The sequence below is a fragment of the Prionailurus viverrinus genome, chromosome D4 (genome assembly GCF_022837055.1).
Source record: "Prionailurus viverrinus isolate Anna chromosome D4, UM_Priviv_1.0, whole genome shotgun sequence".
Lineage (NCBI taxonomy): Eukaryota > Metazoa > Chordata > Mammalia > Carnivora > Felidae > Prionailurus > Prionailurus viverrinus.
The window spans coordinates 7,950,104-7,972,279 of NC_062573.1; the positions used below are offsets into that span (position 1 = coordinate 7,950,104).

Consider the following 22,176-nt stretch of genomic DNA (forward strand, 5'->3'; position numbering starts at 1 on the left):
TCTTCTGGAAAGTCTTAATTAGGTGTTTTTCCCTGTGCAAACATATATACCATGTTTTCCCATAACATTGTGTGCATATTTCCAGTTTAGTACTCATCAGACTATATTGCTCCTTTGTTTTTCTCTCTGCTGTAAGTCTGTAAGCTGTATGAGGTCAGGGACCATAGCTTTCTTCTATCTTGTTGTATCTCTGGCATCTAGAAATCCTATTCCTCATTTCTGGTACAATACTAATTTGTTGAATGATTGAATTAATCATCCTGTGCCCTGCCAAGAATCTTCTCTCCAGCAACCTCAGGGAAGAATTAGGGTTCTCTGTTTTCATGTTCTTTATGTTTCTTACCATCTTTTAGTCCTGTTCATTCATTCATTCATTCATTCATTCAGTTACTTACAGAACATTACTTTGAACCTTTTAAACCTCCTAACTTTTCCCAGAAGCATGTGTAAAGAACATGTGAAAGGAAGACTAGTGCATATATTTATCGTATGCTTCCTTTGTCCATTCTACCTAAAATTGCATTTCCCCAACACACATACCTACAGTTCTTCCTCCTCTCCCCAACCTCTGCCATGTTTCCCTTCCCCACATCGCATTTTTGCTTTACCATTTAACTACCTTCTAAATTTTTTTTAAATGTTTCTTTAATTTTGAGAGAGAGAGAGGGAGAGAGAGAGAGCAGGAGTTGGGGAGGGGCAGAGAGAGAGAGGGAGACACAGAATCCAAAGCAGGCTCCGAGCTGTCAGCACAGAGCCCGATGCGGGGCTCGAACCCACGAGATCATGACCTGAGCTGAAGTGGACCCTTAACTGACTGAGCCACCCAGGTGCCCCCAATTTAACTACTTTTTGACATACTAGATGTTTAACTTGTTTGTATGTCTCCCCACTGCTAAGATATAAGGTTGATGAGGGCATGAATTTTGGTCTATTTTATCTGCTGCTGTGTCCCCAGTACCTGATACCCTGTCTGGCACATAGTAAGCCAATATATATTTGCTGAGTGAATGAATAAATTCATGCCCTCGGATGTACATTTCTTTTCCTTTTTACCCTTTCAGTGCACCTGATGCAGCCTTGCTTACAGTACTATGCTACTTGTTTTCTCTGTTTCATTTCTTGGACTTTACATTTAGTCCTGTTTTGAGGCCATAATTTTGGCTACCCCAAAGATTCTATTTATTGATTTTATTGCCTTAGGTAACCATCACCCCACTTACATCTGACCTCTACATCTCCTAACCTGGATTCTGAAACCCAAGAGCCGTGTGTGTGTGTGTGTGTGTGTGTGTGTGTGTGTGTGTGAGTGCACATGCGTGTGTGTTGGGGAAGGGTGAGGATGCATTAAGGGATAAGTCAGATGTAAAACCTGTTCTTCTAGAACCTAGATAGGACAAATAGATATATAATTATACTACAAGGTTGAGTAAGATAATATTTATTAATGAGAAATGTTAATTAAGGGGAAGAAAACATGTCTCATAAAAAATTATGAGATATATTAAGCTTCCAGAAAAGTATAGAAAGTAATATAGTGAACATCCCCTGAATACCTACCTCTCAGCTTTATAATATTTGAGTTTTCTACCATACTCACCTTGGATTTTTTTTTCATTTTGAAATAAAATACTAGATATGATTAAAGCCTCAAGTGTTCCTCCTTTATCTCATTTTCTTCCTTCCTTACTCAGACATAACCATATTCTGAATGAGGTCCTGTGCATTTAAGAACATTTATACACAACACACACACACACACACACACACAAATATCGTGTTGTTTCAATGTTTTAAATTTTGCATAATGGCATCTTTTAAAAATTTTTTTAAATATTTATTTATTTTTGAGAGAGAGACAGAGCATGAACAGGGGAGGAGCAGAGAGAGAGGGAGACACAGAATCGGAAACAGGCTCCAGGCTCTGAGCCGTCAGCCCAGAGCCCGACGCGGGGCTCGAACTCACGAACTGTGAGATCATGACCTGAGCTCAACTGACTCTGATGCTCAACTGACTGAGCCACCCAGGCGCCCCGCATAATGGCATCTTATCATGCTTTTTTCACTCAGCATTTTTTTGAGATTTATCTTTGTTGGTTCACATAACTCTAGATCATCTGAGTTGCTGTATAGTTTTCCACTATATAAATATACTGCAATATATTCATTTTCTTATTGGTAGTTACTTCAAATAATGTATTTCTTTCCTACTTCAAATAATGTTATAATGGACAACCTTGCACATGTCTCTTTCTTCCCACGTGGGAGGATTTCCCTAGGGCAAGGCCCCTCAATGTGAGTAGGAATCACCTGAGTATCTTGTTAAAATGTAAATTCTGACTCAGTCTGAGGTGGGCCTGAGAATCTGTGTTTCTCACAGGTTCCCAGGTGATGCAAATTCATGGACACACACTGAGTTGCCAGGCTCTGCTAGGTTGTAGCACATCGTCATCTTTCTGGGTATTGTCACATTGCTCTGTGAAGACCTTATATAAGTTTATATTTCCATCAGGAGTGTATGAGAGATTTGGTTGTCCCAGGAGTAGCCTCTTTTAGCTTTAATCTGTAATCACCCTCTCCTTAAATTTAGATCGATTTGGGGGAAGGAAAACATTAAAAAATAAGGCAAATTTACTTCAGTAGATACCTTAATTTCAACATTTCTTAGGAATTGATCTAAATTACATATATATTTTTTAATAAAAAATATTTTATAAAAATTCACCTCTTTTCAAACAGTCACTCCATTTATCATTGTCAACCCAGATGGGGCTCTGACTTTAGAATGAACTATCTATCCCCAATTGCTGAAAGGGAAGAACTGTGTGTCAGGCCCTGTGCTACATTGTTTCATATAATCCCGACGTTTGTACTTGCTCACAGCTAAGTGGTAGAACCAGTGTTTGTAGTCTGGTCTGTCTGGGTTCAGAGTTTATATGGGAAATTAAGTTTACTACTCTTAGCCCCAGTTACCTGTACGAAGAGAGTAGACCAGACAATCAGATTCCTAAGTCCCAGCTCTTTTAGCTTCTACCCCACCTATTTTTTAGATTATGATTAAAGAACACATAAAATTTACCATTGTAACCATCTTTAAGTGTACATTTCTGTAGTGTAGAGTATATTTACATTGTTGTGAAACAGATCTCCAGAACTTTTTCCTTTTGCAAATTTGAAACTCTATCGATTAAAAAGAACTCCCTCTTCTCTCCTTTCTACTTCCTAATCCCTGGTAGGCACCATTCTACTTTCTGTTTTTTTCTGGTTTCGACTACTTTAGATGCCTCATATAAATGGAATCATGTAGTATTTGTCTTTTTGTGACCGGCTGATTTCATTTAACATAATGACTTGGAGGTTCATCCATGTTGTAGCTCTTGACTGGTTGCCCTTGCTTTTTTTTAAGGCTTAATAATATTCCATTGTATGCATATCCCACATTTTTTTCAATCCATTCATCCATCAATGGGCCTTTGGGTTGCTTCCGCATCTTGACTATTACCAATAATGCTTTAAACAAGGGTGTGTAAATGTCTCTTCAAGGCCCTGCTTTCAGTCCTTTTGGATATATACCCAGAAGTGGGGTTGCTGGATGGTCTAGTAGCTTCATTTCTACAGGAAACTCTATGCTGTTTCCCACAGTGATTGCACCATTTTACAATCCCGTCAGCAGTGTGGTGATGGCTTTTAAAGGTACAGAAGGTAGTGAATGGGATACTTGAAATCAGATGTGAAGGAGGAAGAAGAGGTAAATTCCACTACAGTGGAGGTAAATTTCACTTAGCCTCTATTTTCCTGAGATATTTTAGCTAATATCTTTTGCTTCTCCAAGACTATTACTTTAGGAGTGGAGGAGGGAGCCAAATTATTTCTTTGTTGATTTATTATTAACCACTGGTACCTGAGAACTTCTGAGATTCTTAACTTCCATTAGTGTCTTGGCAATTAGAGGAAGTTTGAGAGTTGTGTTTTGTTTTGTTTGCAAAATTACCATGTTGGTGTTCCCAGATTCTCATTAAAAAAAAAAAAAAAGAGGCCTCCTAATCTATTTTAGTGTGACTTCTGACCATTTCTACTTGAGCATCCTATGAGAGAGTGTGTGTGTGTGTAAAGAGGGGTGTGATTAGGTTCTAACAGCTTGTAGAAGAGCAGGACTGAGCAGTGGAGTCGGAAAAGGGGTTTCTCCTCTCTCCTGCCCTTATTTTTGAATTTGAAGTGTTACCCGAATGCTTAGTCATGATGATAAAGCAAAGAACTTCCCAGCTTGCAGTGTAGAACAATGTTTATGCTGTATAAGTGTTTGATAATAGTGAAGAGTGGCAGGAGAGTGGGAAGAATTTGTCAACATGTTTTGAGGAGTAAGAGGATTAGAGAGGGCACACAAAGTAAGATAGCCCACTTCCAGTTCCAAAAGAAAAAAGCACTTCTTTTAAGTGTCCTTTGCAGTAACTCAAGGCTCAGCTATTTCACTTGGCTCTTAACTCCAACTCTGGTAAACTTTTAGCACTGCAGACAGGTAGATTTTATGCCTTGCCGTATTTATTTATTTATTTAAAAAGTAACCAGATTTAATTTCTCTGTATGATATGCAGACAGGTCTCCGTATGTTCGCAGAAGCAATCTTTACTAGTGACCTTGCCCGAATTTAGATTCTCCTGTTAGACCGCTACAGTTGTTTACCTGTAAATCTGTCACCTCTGGTCTCCTCCCCTCTGGTCCTCCCTTCTCATTGCTACTAAAGGTAAGCTAATCTCAGCCGGACATCTACGGACATCTGACTTTGGGGAAATTCCTTCCGTTCTCTGTTCCTCCATTTCCTTATTTTGTCCCCTGTATCACCTGACCTACCTTAGAGACAGGTGCCTTGAAAGTTTTAAATGTTCAGGCGTGTAAAGTATATAAAACAGTGCCTGGCATGTAATAAGTAGATAAAAAAGTAAACAATAAGTAGTAGAGATCATTACTGTTGTCGTTGTTATTTGTGTTTTTGTCGCTTTTGCTTCTGAAGCCTGTCTCTGGCCACATCAGTACTCTGCTCAAGAATTTTCCATGTTTCCCTTTTGCTTATAGCAAACTTTTTAAGTACATCAGAATCACTTTCAAACCTTGTTAAAAATGCATATTCCTGAGACCCCCACCAGAGATTTCAGTGGGTGTAGGATGGGACCCAGAAATTAGTGTTTCACTATGCTCCCCAGGTGATTTCTGAAAGCAGGTGGTACTGGTTTGGAGAATTGTTCCACATAGGATAAAGTCCCCAAGTATACCTTTCTAGTATGTATTTTCTCCTCCTATTCCTCCCCGTCAGCCTTTGTTGCAACCATAGTAAGTCGATTTTCTCTCTACTTACACATCCCTATGTACCTCATGTATTTTCCCAAGATGGTATGGCATAATTTTGTAATCAAATACATATTTATTCCTAATAATCTATAAGCCATCCATTTAATAATATGCTTATATATTGGCTGGGATGAATGTTAAGCTATAATATATGGGACCAACCTTCTTTTATTGAAAATTAGAAACAATGGGGTGCCTGAGTGGCTTAGTTGGTTTTGGCCCAGGTCATGATTTTGGCCCAGGTCATGATCTCACAGTTTGTGAGTTCAAACCTCATGTCGGGCTCTGCGCTGACAGCATGGAGCCTGCTTGGGATTCTTTGTCTACCCCACTGTCTGCCTCTCCCCTGATCTTGCGTGCACACGTACACACATGCTCCCACTCTCTTGTTCTCAAAATAAACAAACTTAAAAGAAAAAGAAAATTAGGAACAATTCCTAGGTTAAGTCACTGGGTGCCTTAGGATAGTATGTTCAAGTTGACCTTTTCTCTTGCTCTCTTTACGCTCCTTTTCTCCAAACTAATTTTCCAGGTATTACAGTGAGCAAATAGTTCTAGCCTTTAAGTTGCTCAGCTGTGCTCTGTAAATAGACACACTAAGGCAAATCTAATACCAACCTCATAAGCAATCGGCAACACTTGAAAATGAAGCTCTCCTCTTTTTCTTAGCCTTTCTGTTCTATTGCTACAAAATTAAGGCATTGAGGACATTATTTAGGGTAATTTGAGTGCATTCAGAGATATCTGATGGTCGCTATTAGTTCACAATTCCTGCAATCTGTAGGACCATCTAAGGATGGTACTTTGCTAAAAAATGGCTTATAATTAAAATGTAGGGAAAGAGAAAGCCCTGTCCTGGGTGTTTTCTTTTCCTTGTCTCCTGTAATTCTTAGAAAATCCTCATAAATTAGGTATCATTATCCCAATTTTATAAAAAATCTTTACAGGGAGCCTGGGTGGCTTAGCTGCTTAAGCATCTGGCTCTTGATTTTTGCTCAGGTCATGATCTTATGCTTCATGAGGCTGAGCCATGCATCAGGCTCTGTGCTGGGTGGCGAGTCTGCTTAAGATCCTCTCTCTCCCTCTCCCTCTGCCCCTCCCCCCTCAAAAAATATCTTTAGAAAGTAAAATACAATAAAAAATATTAAATGTTTAAAAATATTTACAGAGGGCATAGATTAAAAATTTTTTTTTAAGTTTATTTATTTATTTTGAGAGAGAGAGCACAAGTGCGAGCTTGAGCTCGGGAGGAGTAGAGAGAGCAGGAGAGAGAGAATCCCAAGCAGGCTCCCTGCTGTTAGCACAGAACCGGATGTGGGGCTCAAACTCAGGAATCTTGAGATCCTGACCTGGGCAGATATCAAGAGTCAGACTCTTAACTGACTGAGCCACCCAGGCTCCCTAAGGGCATGAGATTTAAGATCATAAACAATGGTTTCAGTATTTGAACACAGGTCCCTTGACCTCATAGACTGCTCTCTTTCTGCTCTAGCCTGGAGCCATATTTTACATTGCTCAAATTCATTTTCTGTGTTTGTTCCCCCCTCCTTTTTACCTCCCCTCAAACTGAAGGATATTGTGAACGTTTTGTAAATAAAAAGGTTCATATAAATTCAAAGTTTGATTGTTATTCTTTCAGGCCATGTAGGCTGTATTTGGTCATGTCTTCCAATACATTCTAAATTTGATAATAGCCAGAAAGAATAAAATGTCCTTCAAAAAGGTAAGTAATAGGGGCGCCTGGGTGGCTCAGTCGGTTGAGCGTCTGACTTCGGCCCAGGTCATGATCTCACGTCCGTGAGTTCAAGCCCCGCGTCGGGCTCTGTGCTGACAGCTCGGAGCCTGGAGCCTGTTTCAGATTCTGTGTCTCCCTCTCTCTCTGACCCTCCCGCATTCATGCTCTGTCTCTCTCTGTCTCAAAAATAAATAAATGTTAAAAAAAAAATTAAAAAAAAAAGGTAAGTAATAACTTTTACTAAGTAGCAAAATTATTATTATTATTATTTTATTTTATTTTATTTTATTTTATTTTATTTTATTTTTTTAATGAAATTTATTGACAAATTGGTTTCCATACAACACCCAGTGCTCATCCCAAAAGGTGCCCTCCTCAATACCCATCACCCACCCTCTCCTCCCTCCCACCCCCCATCAACCCTCAGTTTGTTCTCAGTTTTTAACAGTCTCTTATGCTTTGGCTCTCTCCCATTCTAACCTCTTTTTTTTTTTTTTTCCTTCCCCTCCCCCATGGGTTCCTGTTAAGTTTCTCAGGATCCACATAAGAGTGAAACCATATGGTATCTGTCTTTCTCTGTATGGCTTATTTCACTTAGCATCACACTCTCCAGTTCCATCCACGTTGCTACAAAAGGCCATATTTCATTTTTTCTCATTGCCACATAATATTCCATTGTGTATATAAACCACAATTTCTTTATCCATTCATCAGTTGATGGACATTTAGGCTCTTTCCATAATTTGGCTATTGTTGAGAGTGCTGCTATGAACATTGGGGTACAAGTGGCCCTATGCATCAGTACTCCTGTATCCCTTGGATAAATTCCTAGCAGTGTTATTGCTGGGTCATAGGGTAGGTCTATTTTTAATTTTCTGAGGAACCTCCACACTGCTTTCCAGAGCGGCTGCACCAATTCGCATTCCCACCAACAGTGCAAGAGGGTTCCCGTTTCTCCACATCCTCTCCAGCATCTATAGTCGCCTGATTTGTTCATTTTGGCCACTCTGACTGGCGTGAGGTGATACCTGAGTGTGGTTTTGATTTGTATTTCCCTGATAAGGAGCGACGCTGAACATCTTTTCATGTGCCTGTTGGCCATCCGGATGTCTTCTTTAGAGAAGTGTCTATTCATGTTTTCTGCCCATTTCTTCACTGGGTTATTTGTTTTTCGGGTGTGGAGTTTGGTGAGCTCTTTATAGATTTTGGATACTAGCCCTTTGTCCGATATGTCATTTGCGAATATCTTTTCCCATTCCGTTGGTTGCCTTTTAGTTTTGTTGGTTGTTTCCTTTGCTGTGCAGAAGCTTTTGATCTTCATAAGGTCCCAGTAATTCACTTTTGCTTTTAATTCCCTTGCCTTTGGGGATGTGTCGAGTAAGAGATTGCTACGGCTGAGGTCAGAGAGGTCTTTTCCTGCTTTCTCCTCTAAGGTTTTGATGGTTTCCTGTCTCACATTTAGGTCCTTTATCCATTTTGAGTTTATTTTTGTGAATGGTGTGAGAAAGTGGTCTAGTTTCAACCTTCTGCATGTTGCTGTCCAGTTCTCCCAGCACCATTTGTTAAAGAGGCTGTCTTTTTTCCATTGGATGTTCTTTCCTGCTTTGTCAAAGATGAGTTGGCCATACATTTGTGGGTCTAGTTCTGGGGTTTCTATTCTATTCCATTGGTCTATGTGTCTGTTTTTGTGCCAGCAAAATTATTTTTTTAATGTGTATTTATTTATTTTGAGAGAGAGAGAGTGAATGGGAGAGGGAAAGAGAGAGAGGGAGAGAGAATCTCAACCAGGCTCTGTGCAGTCGGCACGGAGCCCAACGTGGGGCTCTATCCCAGGAACTGTGAAATCATGACCTGAGCTGAAACCAAGAGTTGGACGCTTAACTGACTCAGCCACCTAGGAGTGCCCCAAATTAGTTTTTTTTAAAAAGCCTTGAAGGGGCGCCTGGGTGGCTCAGTCGGTTAAGCGTCCGACTTCGGCTCAGGTCACGATCTCGCGGTATGTGAGTTCGAGCCCCGCGTCGGGCTCTGTGCTGGCAGCTCAGAGCCTGGAGCCTGCTTCGGACTCTGTGTCTCCCTGTCTCTCTGACCCTCCCCCGTTCATGCTCTGTCTGTCTCTGTCTCAAAAATAAATAAACATTAAAAAAAAAATTTTTTTAAAAAGCCTTGAAAAATGCAAACAAATAGGAAAATGGTGGCACAAAAAGAAATTTTTGTGCCTGTGTTCAGGTAGCTGTTTTGTAGTTCAGTACCGTCTGCATCCAAAATTTAGAGAGATAATGGAAATACTAATTAGCAGTATTATTTTATTTAAAAATTATTTTTAAAAATATTTATTTATTTTGGAGGGAGGGGGCAGAGAGAGAGGGAGAGAGAGAATCCAAGCATGCTCAGTGATGTCAGCTCAGAGCCTAACCTGGGGCTCGATCCCACAAACCGTGAGATCATGTCCTGAGCCCAAATCAGGAGTTGGGTGCTTAACCAACTGAGCCACCCAGGTACCCCTGGGTGGCTATGATAATGCATTTAAATAAAATAAAGAGGTCCTGAATATTAAATCATGAGTGTGTTTTTGGCTCTGAACAATAAATTAAGACTCAGTGACCAAAAGCAAAGGCAAGGTGTTCTAAGTCTCCTGCTGAGAATTATTTTTGTGTCTCGAGCAGCTGTTTCCCCCACCCTACTGTTTGGTAATCATTTGACTTGATGTCACCTGCTTACAAAGAAAACAGACTGGGGGGAAAAAGCCACACTAAGCCCGGTGGCATTTAACAGTCGTAGGTGGAATTTCTATTTTTCTTCTTTTTCCCCTTCTCTCCTTCCCTTTTTAAAAGGAAGACAGCTCGGTGGTGAAGTCGAATGAGGAAGAGCACTGGAGTAAAAGGAACCTGGGTTTGAATGCTGTCTCACCGCTTACAGTAACTCTGTGGTCTTGGGCAGCTCTTTGGTTTCTTTAAGTTCTAGTTTCCCTCTTCATATTCCCTATTCCCGATTCATCCCTGTTCTTGCAAGGTTGTTGTGAAGCTGAGTGCTCATTTAAGGAAAATGTGTGACTGACAAAGGCTGAGACGTTGTAGGTAATAGTAAGTAGTAATTACTTTTATTATGATTAATAATAAGGCTGACCTGGGGATTAAGATAAGCCGTGTGTGAAATGCTTTGCTCTGTTTTAACAACAAACTGTTGTGGTTGAGGAAACTCAGAATTATATCTCCCGATAGCCAGGTAAGATGTGACCTTCAGCGGGAGACCTCACTCCATTTAACTTAAAAAGAGAAGTCTTACTCAAAAGAACCAAGGGAAAAACCATTAGAAATCATGAGTTCATTAAAATGCCTATGTGGACATCTCCAGAAAATGAACTTAATAAATATTTCTAGTTAATAATAGTTAGAAGAGATATTGGGGGGAAAAATCACACTAACCACTACTGCTGCCACTACCCCTAGTAGTTTAGGATAATCTCACCAAGATATGTATGAAACTCATATACATATATTTTAAATTATGAAATTTGGCTGAGAGATATAGAGGAAGACTGAATAAATGGAGAGGCTTACCTGTGCTGACAGTAGAAAAATTGAATATTGTAAGGAATTTTTGATATGGTAACTTTTAGAATAAATGGAATTAATGGGAAAACCACAATAGGATCTTTTTTGGAGGAAATGTGACAGTAGAGTTCAAACAGAAATGTGAATAGCTATCCACTGAAAGAAAAGGTAAAGGAGGACAAAGGAGTAAAACACGCTATAAAGCTGCAGTTGTTAAAACTTTTATTTTATTTTATTTTATTTTTTTTTTTTAATTTTTTTTTTCAACGTTTATTTATTTTTGGGACAGAGAGAGACAGAGTATGAACGGGGGAGGGGCAGAGAGAGAGGGAGACACAGAATTGGAAACAGGCTCCAGGCTCTGAGCCATCAGCCCAGAGCCCGACGCGGGGCTCGAACTCCTGGACCGCGAGATCGTGACCTGGCTGAAGTCGGACGCTTAACCGACTGCGCCACCCAGGCGCCCCAAAACTTTTATTTTTTTTTAACTGCACTCATACGAGAATAGACAGATCAAGTTAATAGATCAGAATCAGATTCTGATGTCAAAAATGTATTAGTCTATCACATAAAAAGGACCACAGTTTATTTAACCATTCACCATTTAGGTTCTTTACTTTCTTTCTTTTGTTCTTTCATTCTTTCTTAGTTTCAGGTGTAGAATTTAGTGATTCAACACTTACATGCAACATCCAGTGCTCATCACAAGTGCCCTCCTTCATGCCTGTCACTCATTTAACCCATCCCCCCATCCACCTCCCCTCTGGTAAACATCAGTTTGTTCTCTGTAGTTAAGAGTTTGTTTCTTGGTTTACCCCTCTCTTCTTTTCTCCTCCTATGATCATTTGTTTTGTTTCTTAAATTGCACATGAGTGAAAGCATATGGCGTTTGTCTTTCTCTGACTGACTTAATTTGCTTCTATCCATGGCATTGCAAATGGCAAGATTTCATTCTTTTTTATGACTGAGTAATATTCCATCACACACACACACACACACACACACACACACACACACACACCCCACATCTTCTTTATCCATTTATCAGTCAGTGAATACTTAGGCTGTTGTTGATAATGCTGCTATAAACATTGGGGTGCCTGTATCCCTTCAAATTAGTATTTTTGTATCCTTTGGGTAAATACCTAGTAGTGTGATTGCTGGATCATAGGGTAGTTCTATTTTTTTTTTTTTTAATTTTTTTTTCAACGTTTATTTATTTTTGGGACAGAGAGAGACAGAGCATGAACGGGGGAGGGGCAGAGAGAGAGGGAGACACAGAATCGGAAACAGGCTCCAGGCTCTGAGCCATCAGCCCAGAGCCCGACGCGGGGCTCGAACTCACGGACCGCAAGATCGTGACCTGGCTGAAGCCGGACGCTTAACAGACTGCGCCACCCAGGCGCCCCAGGTAGTTCTATTTTTAACTTTTTGAGCAAACTCCATACATTTAGGTTAATTTCAGTTTTTAGTTATTATGAAGAAACCTGCTGTAAACATTCACTTACACTTACCTGGGAACATAAGTTTTCATTCCTCTTGGATAAATATCTAGGAGTAGAACTCCTGGCTCATATGGTAAGTATAAACTTAAGTTTATAAGAAACTGCCAGATTGTTTCCTAAGCATTCCGATTAGTAACACGTAAGAGTTCTAGTGGCTCAGCATCACTCGCAGCACAGGGCACTGCCAGTTTTTGTAAATTTGGCCCTTCTATTCAGTGTGTAGTAGCATGTCATTATGGTTTCAACTTGCATTTTCCCAATAAGAGATGTGGAGCATCTTTTCAATTTCTTATTTGTGATACATACAACTTCTTTGTTGGAGTGTCTTTTCAGACAATTTTTAAATTGGGTCATTTTCTTACTGTTAAATTTTGAGAGTTCTTTGTATATTCTTTTTTTATTTAAATATTTTATTTTACTACATTATTATTTTCAATGTTTATTTATTTTTGAGACAGACAGAGACACAGGGAGAGAGAGAGGAGAGAGAGGGAGAGAGAGAACGAGAACGTGAGCAGGGGAAGGGCAGAGAGAGAGGGAGACACAGAATCAAGCAGGCTCCAGGCTCTGAGTCAGCACAGAGCCCAACACGGGGCTCAAACTCATGAACCGTGAGATCATGACCTGAGCTGAAGTGGACCTTTAATGAACTGAGCCACTCAGGTGCCCCTATTTTATTTTTTTAAGTTTATTTATTTAAGAGAGACAGAGACAGCATGAGTGGGGGAGTGGCAGAGAGAGAGGGAGAGAGAATCCCAAGTAGGCCTTGCACTGTCAGTGCAGAGCCTGGTGTGGGGCTCAAACTGATGAACCATGAGATCATGACCTGAACCGAAACCAAGAGTCAGACACTCAACCAACTGAGCCACCCAGGTGCCCCTAAAGATGTTGTTTTTAAGTAATCTCTATGTCCAACATGGGACTCGAACCTACAACTCTGAGATCAGGACTTGTATGCTGTACTGACTAAGCCAGCCAGGTGCCCCTATATATCTTGATACAAGTCCTTTGACAGAAATGTGGTTTGCAAATATTCTCCCAGTTGGTGGCTGTGTTTTCATTCTCTTAGTAGTTTTATAAAAAGCAAAAGTTTTAAATTTTAATGAAGTGCAATTTATAAATTTTCCTCTTATGGATCTTGCTTTTGGTGTTGATTCTAAAAGTTCTTTGCCCGCTCAAAATCAATCACATTTTGTGCTCTGTTTTCTTCTAGAGGTCTTATAGTTTTACATTTTACTTTTGGGGCTGTGATCTATTTTGAGTCAATTTTTGAACAAGGTGTGAGTTTAGATCAAAGTTCGGTTTTTTGTTTATGGACGCACTTCTGTTCCAACACCATTTATTGAAAAAATTATCCTTTCCCCATTGAGTTTCTTTTGCACTTTGTCAAAAATTGGTTGAGGATATTTATGAGGCTCTATTACTGAGCTAACTGTTCTATTGACCTTTGTGTCTGTTCTTTCACCAATAACACATTGTCTTGATTACTATAGCTTTAAAGTAAGTCTTGAAAGCAGTTACTGAAAGTCTTCCAACTTTATTCTTTGGCTATTTGTTTCTTTGCTTTTTAATATTTATTTTAGAGGGAGCTCGTGAATACCTACCAAAACATCCTGCTGGGATTTTGACTGGGGTTCACTGAATCTATAGATCTAATTGTCTGTCTATTTATTTAGGTCTTTTTGCCTTTTTTTTTTTCCTTTAGTGTCTTATAGTTTTTAGCATAAATATCATGCATGTATTATGTTAGCTTTATCCCTAAGTATTTCATATAGGCAGATGGCAAGAATTATCTATATTTTATAAATTGAGGCACTGAAACTCCAGACTTACTGAAATTCACAGAGCTGGCTAATTAGCAGCAAATTCTGGTCTTAAGATATCCTGGGTCTTTCTAAGTGTTTTTTTTTTCTTGTTTTTATTTTTTTATTATTATTTTTAAAAGTTTATGTATTTTGAGAGAGAGAGAGAGTGCAGGGGAGGGGCAGAGAGAGAGGGAGAGAGAGAATCCCAAGCAGGGTCTGTGCTGTCAGCACAGAGCCCAATGTGGGGCTCAATCTCACCAACTGTGAGATCATGACTTGAGCCAAAATTGAGTCGGATGCTTAACTGACGGAGCCAGCCAGATGCTCCTTTTTACTTGTTTATATAGTCAATAGTTTCTTGTAGCAAAAAGACTTGAATTTTGGAGTTATTCAGTTTGGGTTACAGTCTGTTTTCCAGCACTGGTTAGTTGTGTGATTCATTTCTGTGAAGACTCACACTCCTCCTTCAGGGCACCTACCGCACAGGATTGTGGGGATGATAAAGGATGTGAGCATGTGAAGTTTTTAGTGTCATATTGGATGTACATGCAGTGCATGCTCAATTTGCATATCGGCTTGGTCATATCAGCTTGGTTATAATTAGTAGTAAAAGCTGGTTGTTACATCCTTTCCCAGAACTTGTCATTTTGTCTCATTAATTAGATGAATTGTCTTTGAATTGTGGAAAACTGGCAGTGAGCCAGGGAAAAGCACTAACGACATGGTCCTTAAGTGTGAGACAGAAAATTTTCTACAAAACCTCTGTCGTCGTTACCCAATTTTTTAAAAAACATTTTTTAATGTTTATTTATTTGTGTGTGTGTGTGTGTGTGTGTGTGTGTGTGTGTGTGTGCATGAGAGAGAGAGAGAGAGAGAGAGAGCGAGCGCAGGAGCAGGGGAGGGGCAGAGAGAGGAAGACATAGAATCGGAAGCAGGCTCCAGGCTCTGAGCTGTCAGCACAGAGCCCGATGTGGGGTTTGAACCCATAAACCATGAAATCACGACCTGAGCCGAAGTCAGATGCCCAACCTACTGAGCCACCCAGGCGCATCCCCCAATTTTTTTTCATGTGTCTTCCATAAAGTAGAAGAAATGTTTTGTGACAGTGAATTGTGACTGGGAATTTTAATGGGTATATTTTTATTTTAAAAGGTAAAGCTTAAAGCTTTTCTTTAAAAGTAGTGGCTTTAAAACTTGCCACGTTTGTGCGAAGTCTGGTTTAATGCAAGAAACTCATCAACTTTAATATTGAATTTCCCCGTTTTGCAAAGATTTGTGACCCTACCCTGGCATAACATAAATGTGAAATGTAATTTGAGTATCAGTGTTATGCTAGGGTAAGACCTTTTATAAAAATAAAAATTCTGTGTTGATAATTCCTTTTCTCTAGAATGAGGCCTTTCCAAGATTCCTTTACTCTAAACCTACAAAGATGGAATATGAGCCGAATAAAAAGTACATTTTGAAAAAAAGACACCAGACCCTTAGGAAGTCAGGCCTGTAGTCCAGACAATATTATTGTCATTTTGTATTCTTTTGATGTATGAGCAGAGGTTTGAATTAGGTCTTCCTGCTTGATTCTGACAATTACTTTTCCTTTTTTTTTTTTTTTTCAACTTGAAAATCAGGAGAGATGTTATTTTTGTAGATACTATCCTAGGTTTGTGGAAAAGAGTGAAGTTTTATGTTGGATAGACTGGGTAGATTAAAAGTTGTTACACTTACATGTATTTCCCTGGTGTTTGTTTAAATAGAGTAGGTTTTAAATGATGAATCTCAAAGGAAAAGAAATAATTGTATATGAAAAAGGGATGAGAATCCTACATATCTTTGTATTTTATTTTTTCTTCTTCTGCTTCATTGTACACAGGAGCACAGAGCTGGTCATGGGGCTCGATCTCACGAACTGTGAGATCAGCACCTGAGTCGAGATCAAGAGTCGGATGCTTTAGCCACCTGAGCCACCCAGGCACCCCTTATAACGTTTTTTTTTTCTCAACATTTATTTATTTTTGGTACAGAGAGAGACAGAGCATGAACGGGGGATGGGCAGAGAGAGAGGGAGACACAGAATCGGAAACAGGCTCCAGGCTCTGAGCCATCAGCCCAGAGCCTGACGCGGGGCTCGAACCCACTGACCGCGAGATTGTGACCTGGCTGAAGTCGGACGCCTAACCGACTGCGCCACCCAGGCGCCCCCCCTTATAACGTTTTAAATCCTAAAATGTTCCATAGCATTTTGTGCAGTAATCAACTGAAGCATTAGTCAATTCTTGCTATCTTAATTGTAACATTAGCTTTGAAAAAGACTTGAAGTATCAGTTGGGTCTCGTGTGATGTGAGTGCCACAGTCCAGCTAAATCAGTTACTTGTGGCACAGTTTCTTCTTGCAAAATTTAACAATGTAGTCTAGTAAAACCTCATTGCTTTTAAAAGAAGTTTTTGTTTATTTTAAAATATACATCCAATAAAATTTACTCATGATATTCAGTTCTGTTAATGTTTTAAATTTTGGTACTAAGATTAAGCACTGAGCCTTGATACATTTTAAATACATGTCTTCTAGCTTTTGCTACTTTAACTTTGAACAGAAAATGCATCAAATAAATATTATAGTACATTTTATATGTCTTTGGACTATGGGGAAGAATGAAAAGTTTTGGAATAGCCTAGAGCAGTTTTTCATATTCTTAATAGATAATTTTTTAATTCTTTCAATATCTAAGGTATTGAAAGCAAGAGTGAAATAATTGTTGAAAGAATGAAAAGGTTCCAGGAACTGAGTTTTGCAAAGGTTTTCCCACAATTTTGCAAGAGGCTATAGATAGAATTTCAGGCTCTATTCCTGAACCAGATTCCTGTGAGTACTGTGTTAGTTATATTTACAAGTATTTTCCAGTATCTATGCATAAATGCAATATTTGTTTTGTAATCAGTTTAGTTCAGCAGCAGTGCTGTTATCAATTAACATTTATTTATTCTATGACATTTACATCATGAATTAACTGGGGACACAGTTTTTTCATTTTCTTACCCAAATCTTTCATTTACTGCTTTTATAGTTCTTTTTTATCTGAAAAAGGCTAACACACTATTGTACCAAATTGCTTGAGTCTCCAGACATCGTAGCTAATTACGACACTCAGAAAGGACTTCAAAAAGAGACAGAGAGAGGACACACTAATTGCGACATAGTATCACAATTAATATTTTTTTCTAAAATCTACCATCAAAGGAGTTGCAGATACCAAAACATAATTAAAATTCTCTAGAAGACATGAGGGGCTTTTTACTGAGCAGTGACATGAGGTGGTTAAAAGCTGGATGCAGAAAGAAGCCTATGAGGTGTATAAGAAAAGATCTTTAGGACTCTTAAAAACTGAGAACAAACTGAGGGCTGATGGGGGGGAGGGTGGGGAGGGTGGCTGATAGGCACTGAGGAGGGCACCTGTTGGGAGGAGCACTGGGTGTTGTATGGAAACCAATTTGACACTAAGTTTCATATTAAAAAAAAAAAAAGAAGAAGAAGAAAAGATCTTTAGTATGTTCAGGGAGATGATCTCTTACCAGGACAGGTGTTTGCACAGAGGGGATGGGAGAGTTTATGGGACTTCTAAACAAAGCTACTTTATATTTATTTTCCATTGCTGAAAATGTCCATCTCTTGGCCCTTGGTAAGGAATGTTTGAAAAAGGGCAGTGTTTGATTTAAATGCAGTGATTACTTTGGATACTTTTACTACAAAATCATCCTGTGAGTTCAAGTTCTCAGAGAAAAATGCCAAGCTACTTACTGTCTCTTCCTTTGGCCTTTATTTATAGTTTCAAGTAGTATGGACCAGATTTTAGCTCCTTGTTCTTCTTTAGGGTTCAGATCATTGTTCTTCCAAGTATTTCATTGCTCTTCAGAAGCCAAACAAAAAGAAAAAGATATTGCCAAAGATTGCCATCTCTCTGCTAACATTTATGTTACTTTTTTCCTAATTATTTCTCTATAGAGCTTTCCCAAGAACCACAGGGCATTGAAAGGAAACCCACAGCTCAAATGATGGAGAATTTACTTCATGTTTACTCTTAGGCAACCAAATGAGATTTTGGCATTTCGTCCAGACTTGTCTGTGATTAGCTTTTGTGTCGTCTTCATACTGTTTCGTTGCCATTACCGTTAATACTAGTGACTTAACATCAGTCACGTCACTGACTCCTTTGTGCTGCTCTGCTGTCTAAGATGCTACCTCATTAAAAAGTCACCACTTCATCTCTTGTTTTTGGCTGTAAGTCCTTCCCACTGCTTCTCTCAATTAAATTCCTTTCTTCTTTTTTATACTGCCTGCCTTCTACTAAATTGCATTATTTCTGCATTAACTCCTGTCTGGTTCCACATAAATGCCAGGAACTGTGAAGGGTCTGAGATTTTTCTCTGCTTACAGGCTAACAGGTTACCTGACACAGTTTATTGGATATTCATAGTGCTTTGCCTTTATTGCTATTGCTCATGCTAGTCATTTAACTTGGGTCCTTTCATCTGAGGTCAATCCCTGGGATAAGGCCTCAGATTCTGAGCTCCAGACAGGAAAGATGTACACGCTTCCTGGCACTCGGTATGCTTCTCTTCAACTTCCTTTGCTTTGGTTACTTTGGGGAGGAACGTTAACATGACAGTGCATTTTGTCTTCATAAGTCAACCCCCTTCCTGGCATGAATGCAGTCTCTCTTGCTGAGATATTTGCCTTGTATGCCACTACTGTTAGGGTGATTAATACAAGAGGTGTAGAACCAATAAATGCTCTTTTTCTTCCTCTTTGAAACCATAGCCTCAACACTTTCGTTTTCGTCATTGTATTTGTAGGCACCCGTATTGGTAATGAAGCCCAGAATACATAGGATACCACCTTATTTTCTTCCTAGATAACCCACAACTTGGAGTTCTGAATGTCAGGACACTAATTCTATTTCTTAAACATTGTCAAAAACCGCTACAGTAATAAACCCGATTCTAGGCTTTCTTGTCCACAGGGTATAACAAACAGAGCTGTGGCCTAGGAATCTGACATCTGAATTCTTCCTATGTTACTTTATCTGCTGTCTCTTTCTTCTCGCTATTGTATTACTTATTGCAGCACTCCAAACTACCTCCAGCTTAGGTGTTGGGACTAAGTGTTATAGGCACTATATTATGCCCTGTTTACAGACAAGAAAAGGGAGGCATAAGGGGTTAGTCAACTTGTCTAAGGTCATAAGGTTAGTAAGTGAGAGAGCTGTAAATGTAAGCCTGTAGCTGTCTGCCTCTACGTCTGTGCTCATAACTGCTACACTTTACTGCCTCTTCAAATTACTGGCATACAAGAGCTATACGTAGTAGATGTTGTTACAGATTCACACTGGGGTAATAGAATTAGAGTTTATGGAGGAGTAAGTTTCAGCTGATTCTTGAAATAGGGGAGAGGCTTGAGTATGTGGAGAGGAGAGAGCATTTCAACGGGGACAGAATGAACAAAGGTCCAAAGATGAAACTAAGAAGAATATGTTCAGAGGATATTGAAGAGATTGACTTGGTTCCATATAAGTATTAAATACCCAGTGAACTCGGTTAGTACTGAAGTTTATCCATTACAACTTTAATGAAAAACAAACAAACAACCAGTTTTTTCCTCAAAGGTTTTAGATTTATTACGTTCCTATAAAAATATACTACTCACCTCACCCCACTGAATGGGAACACTGATTCGGGTTTCAGATGGAAGTACATTAGTAAGGAAATAGTAGAATAAAACTCTCAGCCTTAGAGTTTTCACTTAACCTGTTCATTTTTCTTGAGCTAGATCTGCCCACGCCAGCACAATTTGGTTAGTTTTACTTGTGATGAAACTGGTCCAGCAGGAGGAATTAGATGTATATTGAAATTGTGCCACATTTGGAAGAAAATGTTATTTTAAGCGTTCTGGTCATTTTTGGTGGAGTGAAGGTCTTACCATGAAGTTGTCGTTGGCAGGTTTTCAGACCACTAGACATGGCTTCCTTATTTACAAAAATCACACACACACACACACACACACACACACGCACACACACACACCCCAGAAACTAGAAATAATGTGAAAACAAGTAACTCTGGCAAAGAATTGTCATTCTAGTGTAGCCTAGTAAAAATAAGAAAGTTGACTGAGATGGGAAGCTGATACCTTTCCTAAGTTTGGGGCTAAAGAAATCTTGAATTCCGCTCTGGGATTTGTAACTAATTTACTACCCTTGAATTATGCATAAGGTAAATCACTTACCAATATATGTATATTAATTCATTTGACCTATTTACAAATTAGAAGGGATGGAAAGAGCAGGGAGGTTAGGTGACCCCAAAAGTTAGGAACTGAAGAAGTGTGGGAGGTATAGAGTTGGTATGGATGTGGTCAAGTGGGAGTTTCTCTGTGGAATCCTTTGCTTTGACTTGTGTGGATAAGCTGCTTGTGATGACGTTAAGAATTTTAATTTCCGAGACTCCTGGATGGCTTGGTTGGTTAAGCATCTGACACTTGATTTCAGCTCAGGTCACAATCTCAGGTTGTGGGATTAAGCCCTGTATCGGGCTCTGCTAAGTGTAGAGCCTACTTAAGATTCTCTCTGTCCCCCTCTCTCTGCACCTCCCCCACATGCACTTTCTTTCTCTTTCTCTCTTAAAAAAAAAAAAAGGAGAATTTTAATTTCCTCTTCTAGACTAGAGGAGCAAACTCCTTTATAACATTCTGTTTAAGACCCTGGATTTGCAATTATTCAGTAACTTTTTAAAAACCATCAGGGGCGCCTGAGTTGCTCAGTTGGTTAAGCGTCTGACTTCAGCTCAGATCATGATCTCATGGTTTGTGAGTTTGAGCCCCATGTCAGGCTCTGTGCTGACAGTGTGGGACCTGGAGCCTGCTTTGGATTCTGTGTCTCCCTCTGTCTCTCTCTGCCCCTCCCCTGCTCGCACTCTGTCTCTCTCTCTCTTTCTCAAAACTGAATAAACCTTTAAAAAAAAAACCATCAAAAATTGGCTCAGGTTGTGACCTCAGTTTGTGAGCCCGCATTGGTCACTGTGCCAACAGCCTGCTTGGGATTCTCTCTCTCCCTCTCCCTCTGCCTCTCCCCTGCTTGTGTGCATACTCTCTCTAAAAAAAAATAAACATTTAAAAAAAATTGTCGCAAATGACATTAAATATTTTTTCCAAGCTAAATTTTTGTCCATATAATGCCATTTCATACAGTGCCTTACCTACTCAGAAGTATAATTTGTACCATAGATTTTTTTGGGGGGGGTCGTTGAACCTAGATTTATAGCTGTTTTGGAGTTGGGGCTATTCCTAAACTGTGTACAAGGTTTTATTTTATCTGCAGTTGACTTTACTTGTTTTTGACATGCTTACAAAGTCCTGTGTTGATACTGTGTCAAGCCATGTTGAAAATACTTTCTTGATTAAATGAGTATAAACAATAGCAAAAACCAAATTTGAGCTGACCTTTAACTATATCTACATTTAAAGGCTAAAGCCAAGGACCTCTAAATATTTTCATCCAAAGAACTCTTTGAAATGTAGCTAAAGGAAAGTTTATTTTCCAAATCTTGTAACTTAGGAAAGAGATTTAAACTGTGATTGGTTTTAGCCCACCGATCAGGACGACTGTGTAAACTTCCTTGTCTAGGATTTATTGTTCGTCCTCTTCCTTACCTTAAAGTTTCAATTCTCTATTAATTCCTTCCTCGAAAGAACACATTAGTTTATGATTCCAGCTGTAGCACAATTTTGTCTGACCTGTGTAAGTTACCACAGTTAACCATTTGAGCCTCAGGCTTTTGCGGCTATACAATGGGGCTATTTATTATTCAACATGTTGTCATTTCCAGCATGTGCTGTCTGTGCCATGGAGGTAAGCATAGGCCCTGCCTTTGGAGGTTTCCAGTCCAGAAAAACTTAGTGGTATACAGGAAGCACCCCCAATCCAATACACACACTGTAAAAGGTAAAAAGGTAAAGGGCTAGAAGATGAAGAGTACCGGCAAGGACATTGAGAATGTTAGCTTTATAACTAGGAATGATGTATAGTTTTACATACTTTACCTATTTCCCATTTTAAACAAACTAAACGGGATAGAAAGTGAATTTGAACTAGAATCAATTTTATCCACCCTAACACAACTGTCATGAACATTTATCAGGAAAAATAAAACAGAGTTCATTTTATTAAGAAAGCATTAAATCTTAGTTAATA

General features: G+C 39.3%; 1 protein-coding gene across 1 annotated transcript in view; it reads left to right on the forward strand.

The window, feature by feature from the left end:
- MEGF9 (multiple EGF like domains 9) overlaps positions 1-22,176 on the forward strand; it is a 91,297-nt gene that overhangs the window by 24,297 nt on the left and 44,824 nt on the right. The gene's annotated exons all lie outside the window — the stretch shown is intronic.